General features: G+C 42.5%; 1 protein-coding gene across 6 annotated transcripts in view; it reads left to right on the top strand.

Moving 5' to 3' along the window:
- Positions 1-12,983, top strand: part of NPAS2 (neuronal PAS domain protein 2) — a 199,227-nt gene that overhangs the window by 86,287 nt on the left and 99,957 nt on the right. The window contains exon 2 of one of the 6 annotated variants that reach the window (XM_048857788.2): positions 5,131-5,252. The exons of the other annotated variants lie outside the window; for them this stretch is intronic. The gene's annotated coding sequence lies outside the window, so the exon portion shown is untranslated. The remainder of the gene's footprint in view (positions 1-5,130; positions 5,253-12,983) is intronic. 6 annotated transcript variants of the gene reach the window in all.

The following is a 12,983-nucleotide window of genomic DNA, read 5'->3' as shown; positions in this document are numbered from 1 at the left end:
GAGCCCTGGGCGCTTAGGACCCCTGCAAAGAGCATGTGCTGCGGACCTGTGGGATTGGTCGACGCTACGCATGGCTCATGCGGCGCCTCATGGTCTCAGACACCATCCGATGGTCCAGGGACATCTACATCGAACACATCACCAGCCACCGACAGTACTAGGACGTGTGAGCCAGTATGACATCGTGCATCAACTATGGGAAAGGGACTGAGAGGCTTTTTTCACTGGAACCATAAACTCACTGAACATTAAATCCCACCAAATGAGGGTAAATCCATCCTTATCATCGTATCGACTCATTATACTCCACACCTGAACATAGCCATTATATGAACAACATACCCCCATATCTCAATGTCTGTACTTTGACCTGTTAAACTTTTACCCCAATCCCAGATTATGTATTCCTTACGCCACCTGTTCCTAAACCGAATTTCACACCCCTTGATAATCTGTACCTTATTCCCTGATAACCAGAAACTTCTATGCTTAAACTCTTTACTGTTTTCTTTTTACTTCAACATCATCTTAATAAAAGTATTTGTAATCTGATACATTCTGTCTGAGCAGGGCAAATGCAGACACAGTACCTTAATGCGGGGTGTTGTCAGAGCCATCTTTGCAGCTGCACTGACTTCTGCTTGAAGAGGTGCAGCATACACCCTTTTTCTTTGTTGGTGGATGCTAACTGACATACCTGGTTGACTACTCATCCTTGGAACTGTGAAGTATTTCCAGACATGCTGGAGCCTCTGGCTCCCCTGCATTCAGGAATGCTAATGGTAACAGTCTACCTAGTTCTTGCATAGTCGTGCAAGTAGGGTGCAGTATCTGTCCAAAATGAGCCAGAATATAGTTTTTAACTGCTCTGTGCCTCAGTTTCCTTTTCTAAAACATGGATGATAATACTAATGTAAGCAGAGTCAGGATGAGCTCCACCCTGACATCTGGTGGTGAGGTGTGGCAAGTTGTGGAAAAAAACTTCAGGGGCCGATCTCATTTGCATAGGCACACCCACTCCACCTAGAATGAGGCCATAGCTGCCCAAATGGTCACTTTGGCTGCTGTGGGATCCCCAATGTCTCTGTTATTGGGGCAGGAAGAATAAATTGTTATTACCCCGATTATGGGAATCAAGGACAGTGGAATTGTACTTGGCCTTTTGTTATGATGGAGGGACTTGCCATCAACTAAGTAGCACTCGCTAGGCAAGGGACATGGGTTCCAAAACTCTGTGAATTGAGAGAAGTTGGGGATAGGTATTAATACTTGGTGGCATGGGCCCTCTGGGGAGGGCCTTACATGTTAATTGCATTTCCTCCTCTCTCCACTGTGGAATATCAGAGCTAATTTTGATTCCATTAGGAGTCTAGTTACAGGCTGCTGAGCTGAATTCACTTTGGGCTAATGGTGCACCAGCACTGAGGCTCCCTTACTACAAGCTGAAATCACAAAAGAGCTAAACTTACTAAGAGCTGAAATCAGTGAGTGTTGTGTTAAGTAGTGGGGGAGCCTGAAGATATATGGTGGAGCAGTTTGCAGGACAGCGAGCAGAGCGGCTTGTGGAGCAGAGCAGTTTGCGGGATGGCTGGTAGAGCGGCTTGTGGAGCAGAGCAGTTTGTTGGATGCCTAGAGCAGCTCATGGGGCGGCTGGCAGAGCGGAGCCCCATGGAGAGGTGGGGTCATCAGCTTTGGACCACGTAAGGTGCCCCTTAAGCCCCCCCCCTCCCCCCATCTCCACCCAGGTTGGGAGGTAAAACTCTGCAGATAAACTTTTGAACTCTGGGGCTGCCCTGACCAGGGACAGAGACTTTTGGGTCATTGGACTTGTGGGACTTTGGGTGATTTTGGGTTGCTGGACTCAAGAACCAAAGGGAAAGGACATGCCCCAATTTGCTTGGGGTGGCTTTTTTGCTCATGGGTTGTGTTATGAATCCTGTTGGTGGTGTTTCCCCAACATAATGCCACACTGTTTCTCTCTGTTATTAAAAGGCTTTTTGCTACACTCAGACTATGTGCTTGTGAGAGGTTAAGTATTGTCTCTTGGAGGCGCCCAGTGGGGGTGATATATATTTGTCCCAGGTCACTGGGTGGGGGCTCGAGCCGGTTTGCATTGTGTTATTGGAATGGAACCCCTAGATACTGAACCCGGCCCTTGTTGCTGCCAACTCTGACAGGCAGAAGGGTTACACTAATTTACTGCAGAGGATATCATGTGAGTGTGTTCCTTTGAAAATGTCTGGTTGTATAAATGCAAAGCATTATTATTTTTCCCAACTGGACATGTTTTCCCCCACAAAGTGTGCAGTGAGCTAAGTTATTATTATGTGTTCTGTGACAAGCCCAGTTTCATCATCACTGTAGTCAGCTCAGAATGATAGGTGACTGTGAACAGGCCATTACAATCACATCGTCAGTTCATCACAGGGAACAATGTTACTGAATTGACCTACTTTTCCTGTACATGTATAGAACGCTAATCCTGTTTAGCATTGCTGGAAGGGGACAGGCACACCAAGGAGCATTCTGAGTTGTACAGATGGCAGCCTTCACTGATGAATGTTACTTTAATTTGTTAGATCTTCTGTTTTCTATAGTGTTAGGAGTGATCTGGGCAAAATTTAATTCACATGATATATTTGGCCCATTCACCAAAGGTTGAATAATAATAATAATTAATGAAAGTGAAAATTAATAAACATTTATCTAGTGACCTTCCATCAAAGACCCCAAAGGACTGGGTAAACTTTACAAACTATGGATATGATTCTTCTAATTTCTTCTTCTTCTTCTTCCTAGTGCGTGCGCAATGTGCCTCAGGTGGCATGTGACTAGGATTCATCACCAAATTTGGTCCGCTGGTTGGATCATTAGCTTCCCCAGCTTGGGCCGTGTATTGACGAGGAGTGTGACATGAACGCTTATCTGTTCCCTTCCCCTCACTTTTCTCACTTATATCAGTGTAGCTCTGTTGAGTTTAGTGGGGTCTGGATTGGCTCATGACTGTGAGTGCCAACCTCAGAGCAGGTAATCAACAAGCAGGCCAGAGACCCCAAACTGGTGGTATGTTCTAAAATTAGATTTCACCAATGCAGTAACAAGTGTGAATTCCTGAAGCAATATAATCACCTTACCATGGAATCACACAATCCCCTTGGGCATTCCAGTCTATCTTGCCACCCACGCAAGCTGGACCATGTGATAGATGGTCCTTTATACCAAAAATCACAAAATATATTCAAGTAACTCCCAAAGAACCAGCCACTTACCCCAAGTCATTTGTACTCAGATCTCAAACCAAAGACAAAGCTTGAAGCCAGTCCTGTAATAAATTAACTAAAGATTTAACTAAGAAAATAAATGAGTTATTTACAAGGTTAAAACACAAAATATACACACGTAAATGAGTTACAGTGTTAGGTTTAAAAAGATAATATAAGCTTCTATAATAACCAATTCTATGTGTCCTTTAGGGCTGTCAAGGTTCCTTCCCCACTCTGAACTCTAGGGTACAGATGTGGGGACCTGCATGAAAGACCCCCTAAGCTTATTCTTACCAGCTTAGGTTAAACGCTGCCACCACCAACGTGTCTAACAATAATAACAGGGGAAGTGCCCACTTGGAAACGTCTCCCGCACAAAAATTCCCCCAAGCCCTACACCCCCTTTCCTGGGGAAGGCTTGATAAAAATCCTCACCAATTTGCATAGGTGAACACATATCCAAACCCTTGGATCTTAAGAACAATGAAAAGCAATCAGGTTCTTAAAAGGAGAATTTTAATTAAAAAAAAAAAGTAAAAGAATCACATCTGTAAAATCAGGATGGTAAATACCTTACAGGGTAATCAGATTCAAACCATAGAGAATCCCTCTAGGCAAAACCTTAAGTTACAAAAAGACGCAAAAACAGGAATATACATTCCATTCAGCACAACTTATTTTATCAGCCATTTAAACAAAACAGAATCTAACGCATATCTAATTAGATTGCTTACTGACTTTTTACAGGAGTTCTGACCTGCATTCCTGCTCTGGTCCCAGCAAAGGATCACACAGACAGAGAGACCCTTTGTTTCCCCACCCCCTCCAGCTTTGAAAGTATCTTGTCTCCTCATTGGTCATTTTGGTCAGGTGCCAGCGAGGTTATCTTAGCTTCTTAACCCTTTACAGGTGAAAGGGTTTTTCTCTGGCCCGGAGGGATTTAAAGGTGTTTACCCTTCCGTTTATATTTATGACAAGGGCTGACCCATGCCAAGCAGTATGGGGATCTCTTGCTTATGTTTAGGAATCTCTGTCCCTCATAGTCTGGACAGCACAGAGACCACGTTTCTCCTTGTCAGGGATTTTTTATATCCTTTACCCCAGAGAGAGTTAGGAATGTAGTCAACAAGATTTCTGTTCTTTGATGGTATGCAATGCCTCATTTGCATTCAGTGAGCCATCTTGTGTGCAGAATGAGCAGTTCTACCTTAGTTAATGCTCCTTTTCCTATTTGCTGAGTTACACAATTCAGAGGGTTACAATGCACACACTCAATATAACTTCATACCATGGGATACAGATATTATAGGTAAGATTAAAACATACAGTATCCTACAAGGATTCCATAAAGTCTAAACACTAAACACATTCTTATAACACTGATATCTGTTTTAACTATACTAACCGACAGGTGAGCCAGACTGGTTTCCAACTATGCATTTGTCAGCATTCAATGAGGCCCTGGTCCTTGGCATGAGCTGGGTCCTGATCTGCCAGCATCACAGGGGTTACTCCTGATTTACCTGGTGAGAGGAGATTTATGCTGTTTATATATAGAGCTCAGTTCACTCATCACTGAAATACAACCATCTCCAGGATGGAATAGAGAGCAGTTTAACAGTGCAGAGCTATACCATACAACAGCTTCTACAGATAAAAATGATTCTTTTTTCCAACTAACCATTTTAAGTAGGCAGAATGTAAGGAATATAGTCAAAATACATTATGTGCCTTTTCTTCTTTTATTATAATCCCATAATCTTGAGATGTATTACCTACAAACATTCCCTCATCCCAAAGCCAGGCCAATGGAACATTAATATATGTCATACTCCATAATTTTAATACCTGTATTTGTTTTCTTTAGACATTTTTGTGTTGCTGTAACCCTGAAAACATCTGAAGAGCCATTATAAACTGAAGCATGAAACTTGGTGAAATATCAAATTTAGAAATATTATCACTCCATTTAAATAACTAACCAGAAAGGTACATTTAAAGAAATATATGTCTTTTTTGAAAATTTTGATGAATATCTTCTGTTTTTGTAATCTTGTTCTATGTCTGGTTTTAAATGTAATGCTTTTTATGTAAGGATCATTCATAAATATTGAAAATGTAAATATTTTTGAACCGCAGAACAAACTATTCTCTGCCAAGAATTATTAGCCTTCATCAAGTCTAGAAAGTACAGTTTTCTTTTTACTGTGTTTTGTCCTGTTTGAAAACCCAAAATATTCTCTTTCCTAGTAAAAACAAAATTCAGCAAGCTATTGAAAGGAGGATGATTATGTTAGATATGCTTGGGGAAAAATAGCTCTAAAGCAGCACACTTACCATTCCTGTGGATTTTACCTTTGCACTTAAATACAGTAATTCCAATAGCAATTGCTGCATTACATGACACCTGGTAACTTTGTTAATGCTGCTATTCTGCCACAAAAAATCACAGGGCCTTCTCAAAATAAAATGCACATTAGAATGAAAAGGGATTTTCTTATATTTGTTATTTTCTGGCAGTTGTGCTATAGATAGCTATGTTTTCAGTTCTTTAATTCAATTTGTAATTTTTCATTAACTTTTCTTTTCCCTTCTGTGTGTTATTTTTAGCAATAAACTTTAGCATGTTTTGTAACAGTTCAGAAGGTTATATTTGGCCAAGATGTAGCAATAGGTTGAATTCCTGATTCAAATTTGATTTGCCCTCGAATCTGGTCATTTATTCAGACAAATCCAGCCTAATAGTCTATCTGTTGCTTTGATTTACTATAGCATCCAGCATGGCAGGACTATCTAGGTGCCTCATCCAAAAAAAAAAAAAGAGTTAAAATCAGGTGCTTAACATGTTCACTGCCATCTTGTGGCACTGTCATCTCTCCTCTTACTCCTCACTTGTTAACCTTGCTCTAGTAAAACAGCAGGACTTTGAAGTGAAGTTTAATAAATATGAGTAAGTTTTACTGTGCTTTGGCACAAACTCACAACTCAGAGGAAGAGAGCACAGCTGCTAGCTCAGAGTCAGAATGAAGCTCACTAAGTCTTGGTAAGATTCACTTTGAAGTCCTACTGTGGAGCAGCCAGTGAGACAGGGAACGTGCGGAGTAGAGCAGGGGTTCTCAACCTTTTCCTTTCTGAGCTCCCCCGACCCCCAACCATGCTACAAAAACTCCATGGTCCACCTGTGCCACAACAACTGTTTTTCTGCATATAAAAGCCGGGCCAGCACTAGGGTGTAGCAATTAGGGCAATTGCCCGGGGTCCCCCACCACAGGGGGCCCCGCAAAGCTTAATTGCTCAGGCTTCGGCATCAGCCCTGGACAGTGGGGCTTGGGGCCCCAGGCTTCAGACTCATACAGTGGGGCTTCATCTTTCTGCCCAGGTCCCCAGCAAGTCTAATGCTGGTCCTGCTTGGTAGACCCTCTGAGACCAGCTTGCAGCCCCGCAGTGGGCCCCGTGCCCCTGTTTGAGAACCACTGGATTAGAGGAGCTATCCCTCTTCAAGCAGGAGGCTTGACCACTGTGCCACTGTAGAAATCTAGCAGCATTGTCCCTGATTCCCTCAAATTATTTATTAATTTAATGTTTGTATTGCCATTACCTGCTTCCATCCCTCCACCCAGATAGGCAATTCCCCATCCATTCCTTCCCATATTTCCTCCTTGATATCCAGCAAAGAGCAGCTGTTGTTAAAGGCCTGCCCAACACTCAGATGTGAACATGATTCATCAGAGATACCTCTTCCCTATTTCTGCATACATCTCTTATCCACACCTTGACCAGATACAGTATTTGTTTTCCCGGTACAGTACTGGTATCCAGGAGATCTAATTTAGGGCTCAGGTGTACACCTTAAACAATGGGTGACACAGTGATCCTTTGTAACATGGACGAGCAGTTTTGGAGAAGAGGGGGAGAGTTCCCATACAGCATTAGGTGGTCCTTATCCTGGCTGACTGGCATAATAGACCCTGCATGCAGGAGATGGCAGGGGCTGCGGTTACCTAGTTTCTTTGGGAATTAGATGCTGGAAAGAGGATGAGACAGAGAATAGACAGGCCACGGCTTTAATTTGCCAGCTAGCAGAGTTGGCCAGTCACATGAGGAGACTGTGTTCCACTGTTTCATGGGGTGTTCCAAGTAACTGTTCCCCAGCACAACCTGGGAATTCCATTGGACCACTGTGCCTCTCTGCCCCTGTCACGATGGGCAAAAGAGTAAGTTTTTCAATCATGTTTTCTCAATCAAGTTAGCTTAATGGAATTTTAAAGCTCCCTTATATTTCAGTCTAACACCTATGAAGCCAGGTTAGCTGGCTGTTGTATGGGCTATTGTGAAACCTATGACTGATCACTTTTATTTTATTGTCACAGTCACACCTCATAATGTATTATCTCACGGTTTGTCTTCACTACACGGCTAAATCAGCACCACTGTGATCGATGCAGCGGCATTGATGTAGTGGGTCTGGTGAAGATGTGATAAGTCAATGGGAGAGCACACTCCCGTCGACTTAATTAATCCACCTCAACGAGAGGCAGAAGAACATCTCCCGTCGACATAGCGCGGTGTAGATATCGCTGTAAGTCGATATAAGTTATGTTGACTTAAGTTACGTAACTAAAGTAGTGTAACTTAGATCGACTTGCAGCATTAGTGTAGACAAGGCCACAGGCACAAGAGCTGTGGGGGCGTGGGGAGATCTAGCTTAGCAGATGTAGCAAAGCAGTAGCATAACTTGCTAAAACCATGTTTCATATGCACTACAAGGTGATCATGGCCAGATGAGTTTTCTATTTTGAGCTCAGTTCCTACTGGGAACAGAGTATATCAAAACAAACACACACAGCCTTTATCCAGGAGAATCCTTGGAGTGAGCTGACATTGTGCCTGCATGACGTCTCTCCCAAGCAGCTATCATTGTATGAATGAATGTGGGGTGATAGGGAGATGCTTATTCTGTCTTTCCCTGTCAGAGGATACAGGACTGGTGGTTTGAGCTACTCTTTTGTTTCAAGGATACCACTATTTCCCCAATAAATGCAGCACACACAAAACCATAAAAAACGTGATTTAAATATTTCAATAAAAATGCAAATTATCAGTTTCAGCTGTTGTCAGTAAAAATTGATACAAAAATTTATTATTTTTCACCTTGCCTCTTGCTTTGAACAAACAAGTCAAAAACGCTGTTTACCAGACATAAAGATGTCAGGTACGATGGATCTGTCAGCCAGCCATAACCCCCACATGGGACAAGAATAGACGCTGGTAGACACACCCGGCTAATGGGCAAAGAGGTCTGAAAAGGTGTAGTTAGCCAAGAAAAGGGGCAGGGCTAATTCCCACACCAGGGGGCATATCCGCAGCCAGCAAGCAATTGGCACCAGCTGAAAAGAGCACAGTGAGTCAGGCCACTCTGAATCTTGCCCTGTACTGGCAAGAATCATTTGGAACTGGGCATACCACTTGGCTATGTCCATTCACCCAGATGTATGTGGAGCAAAGATAGTTTTTATCCTTTAACTTGCTTTATCACACTTCAGTATTTTACTATTTTGAACAAATCCCTCAGGAATGCGGAACTTTGTCTGACAAGGGCCTTGGCTAACATTTTTGGAAGTGGCCATTGACTTGAGACAACTTGGGCCTCGTTTTGACAAGTGCTGACCTCTCCCAGCTGTGAGTTCCTACTAAGCAGGAAAAATGATGACTTTCCCGTCACAAATCTAATTAAACACCCCCTCTTGTGCACTGACCAGGCTGCTGTGAGGAGATCTGATCACTGAATCTCCCATGTGCTTTAAGCCTCCAGAATCTGAACAGACTCCATGCACTGCCCCTAGTTTGGGATCCTTAGGCCCACTCTTGCGGTGCAGATCTTCAATCTGGCATCCATTCCTGAGGGCTTAGACCCCATGGTCCAACTGCCTAGCTCTTGACCCCTCAACCTCCCCTGTGGCTTAAGCACAGCCTCTCTCAAACTACAGCAATGTGGGTGCTCTGGGGTCACATGCTAACCCTTCAAGGACATATGACAGGTGTTGCACATAACACAGAGAGACAGACTTTGCACAGGATTCTAAAACGCCAGTGTTCTTTACTTAAGAGTTAAAACACAACATAGTGCCCCTCTTGGGGGACTGTTTAGGTTCCCCCATTTCATCAGACTCCTGCAGCAGCTTCCCTCTTTTTGAGCTGGTGAAAGTGACCAAAGACACCAAATAGATCAGCTCCTGCCTTTTATAACCTTTCAGTCCCTCTGTCTAGTAATTCCCAAATCAGCCTAGTGAGTTGGTTGCCAGGAGACCATCCCCAGACAAATCAGTAAAAAGACAATGAAGAAGACAAAGGGCTGCACATTCAAAATGGAGTTTGCAGTGTGATAATGAGAGAATTATAAATTGTAAGTTGACATATTACCCAAATTCTTATACCACTCCCTGAAAATCAGGTCCAAGTTATCTCAAGTTGGACATCTAAAAAGTGAGGCACACAAGGGCCATTATGCTATCTGGGGATTGCTGGAGCTCAAAAGCAGTGCAACCACACAGCTTTCCTGGACATGCCCCTGACCTGCTTCCTCCAATGGAAGCTATGACTTAGAGGTAAATTCACTGGCCTGTGCTCCCTTGGATTTCCCCATGCTGGGGAATCCACAGCAGCTTTGTGGTGGAAGATCAGGCCCAATATGTACATGTGGTGAGCTGAGGGTTTCTTTTTATCTCTTCAGGTGTGTTCTCATTGTGGACTATCAATTTCAAATGCTGACTGATTTGGTGGCTTACTTCAGTGAGAGACTCTTGATAGTCTTCTCTGCTGATTCAAGCTGCTTACTATCTTTTGCTTATTATCCACCTGCTGACTCCTGCCATAAGAGTAAAGGCACAAACATGATGGTCATTGCTAAGTACTCTTATGGCAGGAGTCAGCCGGTGGGCCTATTATTCATAGGGTTGCAAATTCTTAACGTGTGAGCACTGTTCAGTCTTGGAAGAAATACTGCGTTGTTTTTAGTTTTGTCATGCAAGTTCTTTTGGGAGGAGCTGTGGCAAGGAGCAAGTGAATTTGTTCTCTGCCTTAATCACTCTAATGAGAGAGATCTTTGGGACTCAGTTCTGAAAGAGGGCGTTCCCTGTATGCTGTCTGTGACCTCCCTCCCCTCTGTTCAAAGACTGGCTGAAAAAGTATAAAATAAAAGAGTTGCACTAAGAATATGCCCAGACTTCATGTCACTGATTTCTGCTCCAACAGGAAGCTGGCCTGCAGGCCCAGACATCTTCTACAGCTTCTCAGAGAGGCGACACAACTATTTAGCAAAAAATAAATTTTTTTCTTCCATATCTATTTTATTGACCGCAGTTCTAATTTCATATGCCAAATACACACTCACAAACATTGTTAGCAACACTTAAGATGCTCTGGAGATTTGATTGTGTCAACAAATGGATGTGGAATCAAAGTGACAACTGGATAGTGTCTGATACTGGCAGCATCACAGCAGATCCTGGATGTGACATCAGTCAGTGAGAAAGCCAAATCCTGGACAGAACAGAGGAGTTAGGTCTATTGCCAGTGAGTATGGGCATAAGTTTCCCCCACAGTATAATTCCATGTATTCTGTAGATATCCAGTAAAACAGTCATTCTTTTTCTCTTCATTAATAAAAAAGTACAAAATGGTAACAATTACTGCAGTAGTCAGAATCAGAGTTTGTGATCAAGACAACGGAGATGCCTAACCTAGTGATTTGAGCAAAGGCCAAGGGATTTAAGGCAAGGAACTTCTGGGTTATAGTCCTTGCTTTTGTGACTGCTTCTGTGTTCTTGGACAAGTCATTTAACCATGTTGCCTCAGTTCCTACCAATGGGCAAATAATTTTAAAAACTATTGAATTATTTGTTTGAAAATGTCACTCCATTTGTAAAATATATTATTTGAGAGTATATTTTTCAGTTCAGTTTATCAGTCTGACTCTGTGGCTCAGGGTATAATTTTTAAAAGTGTCTGTTGATTAATTTTAAAAGGTAATGAATTTTGTCAAATAAATTATTTGCTAAATAATATTCACCTGGCTGTATGAATTTCCCCATTATGAAATGTGGATAATGATACTAACCTGCCTCATCGGCGGTTTGTGAAGCCTGATTAGCTAATGTCTGAAAGCTTTATGAGCACTACTTACTATTATTTCATAGAATCACAGAATATCAGGGTTGGAAGGGATCTCAGGAAGTCATCTAGTTCAACCCCCTGCTCAAAGCAGAACCAATCCCCAACTAAATCATCCCAGCCAGGGCTTTGTCAAGCCTGATCTTAAAAACCTCAAAGGAAAGAGATTCCACCACCTCCCTAGGTAACGCATTCCAGTGCTTCACCATCCTCCTAGTGAAAAAGATTTTCCTAATATCCAACATAAACCTCCCCCACTGCAACTTGAAACCATTGCTCGTCGTTCTGTCATCTGCTACCACTGAGAACAGTCTAGATCCATCCTCTTTGGAACCCCCTTTCAGGTAGTTGAAAGCAGCTATCAAATCCCCCCTCATTCTTCTCTTCCGCAGATTAAACAATCCGAGTTCCCTCAGCCTCTCCTCATAAGTCATGTGTTCTTTGTCTATATTCTGGATTACAGAACACAGCAATTCCAATGTGCCAGTCATCAATAAAATCCAACACGTGCCCTCTGTATCTCCTATTTATGCTCCTCCACTACCCAATTAAAATCCCATTAAGCTTCTCACCTATAGTGGCTTTATCCTCAGACCAATGAACAGCAGCTTTTAACCTCCTGCTGCATTTGTATTGTTACAAAAAATTAACAGCATAATTTGCATGTATATCTCATATTTCTTAGCTAATAAGTGTCTCATGAGTTAATGGAGGACAACTATCTACTAGCTACTGACAAAATTATCCATAATTCTTCCACTGATCAGTTTTCATTATTGTTTTTAAACAAATATTCTTGAGACAATAAAATTCCTGTGCAAAATCATATGTTGAAATTGTATTCAGCCTAAGTAATGCATATTCGTAACTTGACCCTCCTTTCTTAACTTTTTGTTGCATCATACTTCCTAAATTTTGTGGAATCATTTAATGGAAAGAATAGTGATACAGAATGCCACTTTGCAAATCACAGTGTAGGAACTCTAAAGTTTGAAACATTGTGCTGTTGATCCTGAAAATCCTTGTGGGGGTTGCAGCAGTGCATAAGGGTTTTGTGCTCTGATACAAGTGGGAGTACATGCCTTGAATGGACACAGGTAATGATAAATGCGAGGCTTTGTTCTCCTCACTGCTTGGTATTATGTCTCAAGCCTCCCTTCTTCAAAAGAGCACTTGACAAAAGAGGGGCAGGCAGTGGCCAGAGAACGAATGTATCCAGCTGTGTACACATTACCACTTACGTTGGTATAAGTTATGTCGCTCAGGGGTGTGAATAAGCCACTCCCTCAGCAACGTAAGTTACACTGACCTAAGCGGTGGTGTGGACAGTGCTATATCGATGGGAGAGTTTCTCCTGCCAACATAGCTACTGCCATTTGCGAGGGCTGGAGTAATTAAGTCAATTTAGAATGTCTGCACTCAGTGCTACAGCAGGGCAGCTGCATCGGTGCAATTGCGCCACTGTAAGCTCTATAGGGTAGCCATAGCTTGAGGAGACACAGCTGAATCTTCGGCTGTGCTGAGTTTACACAGCTTTTTACCTGTCTTGCC

This window comes from Caretta caretta, chromosome 1 (assembly GCF_965140235.1).
Source record: "Caretta caretta isolate rCarCar2 chromosome 1, rCarCar1.hap1, whole genome shotgun sequence".
NCBI lineage: Eukaryota > Metazoa > Chordata > Testudines > Cheloniidae > Caretta > Caretta caretta.
This window is presented reverse-complemented; position numbering and strand designations above follow the sequence as displayed.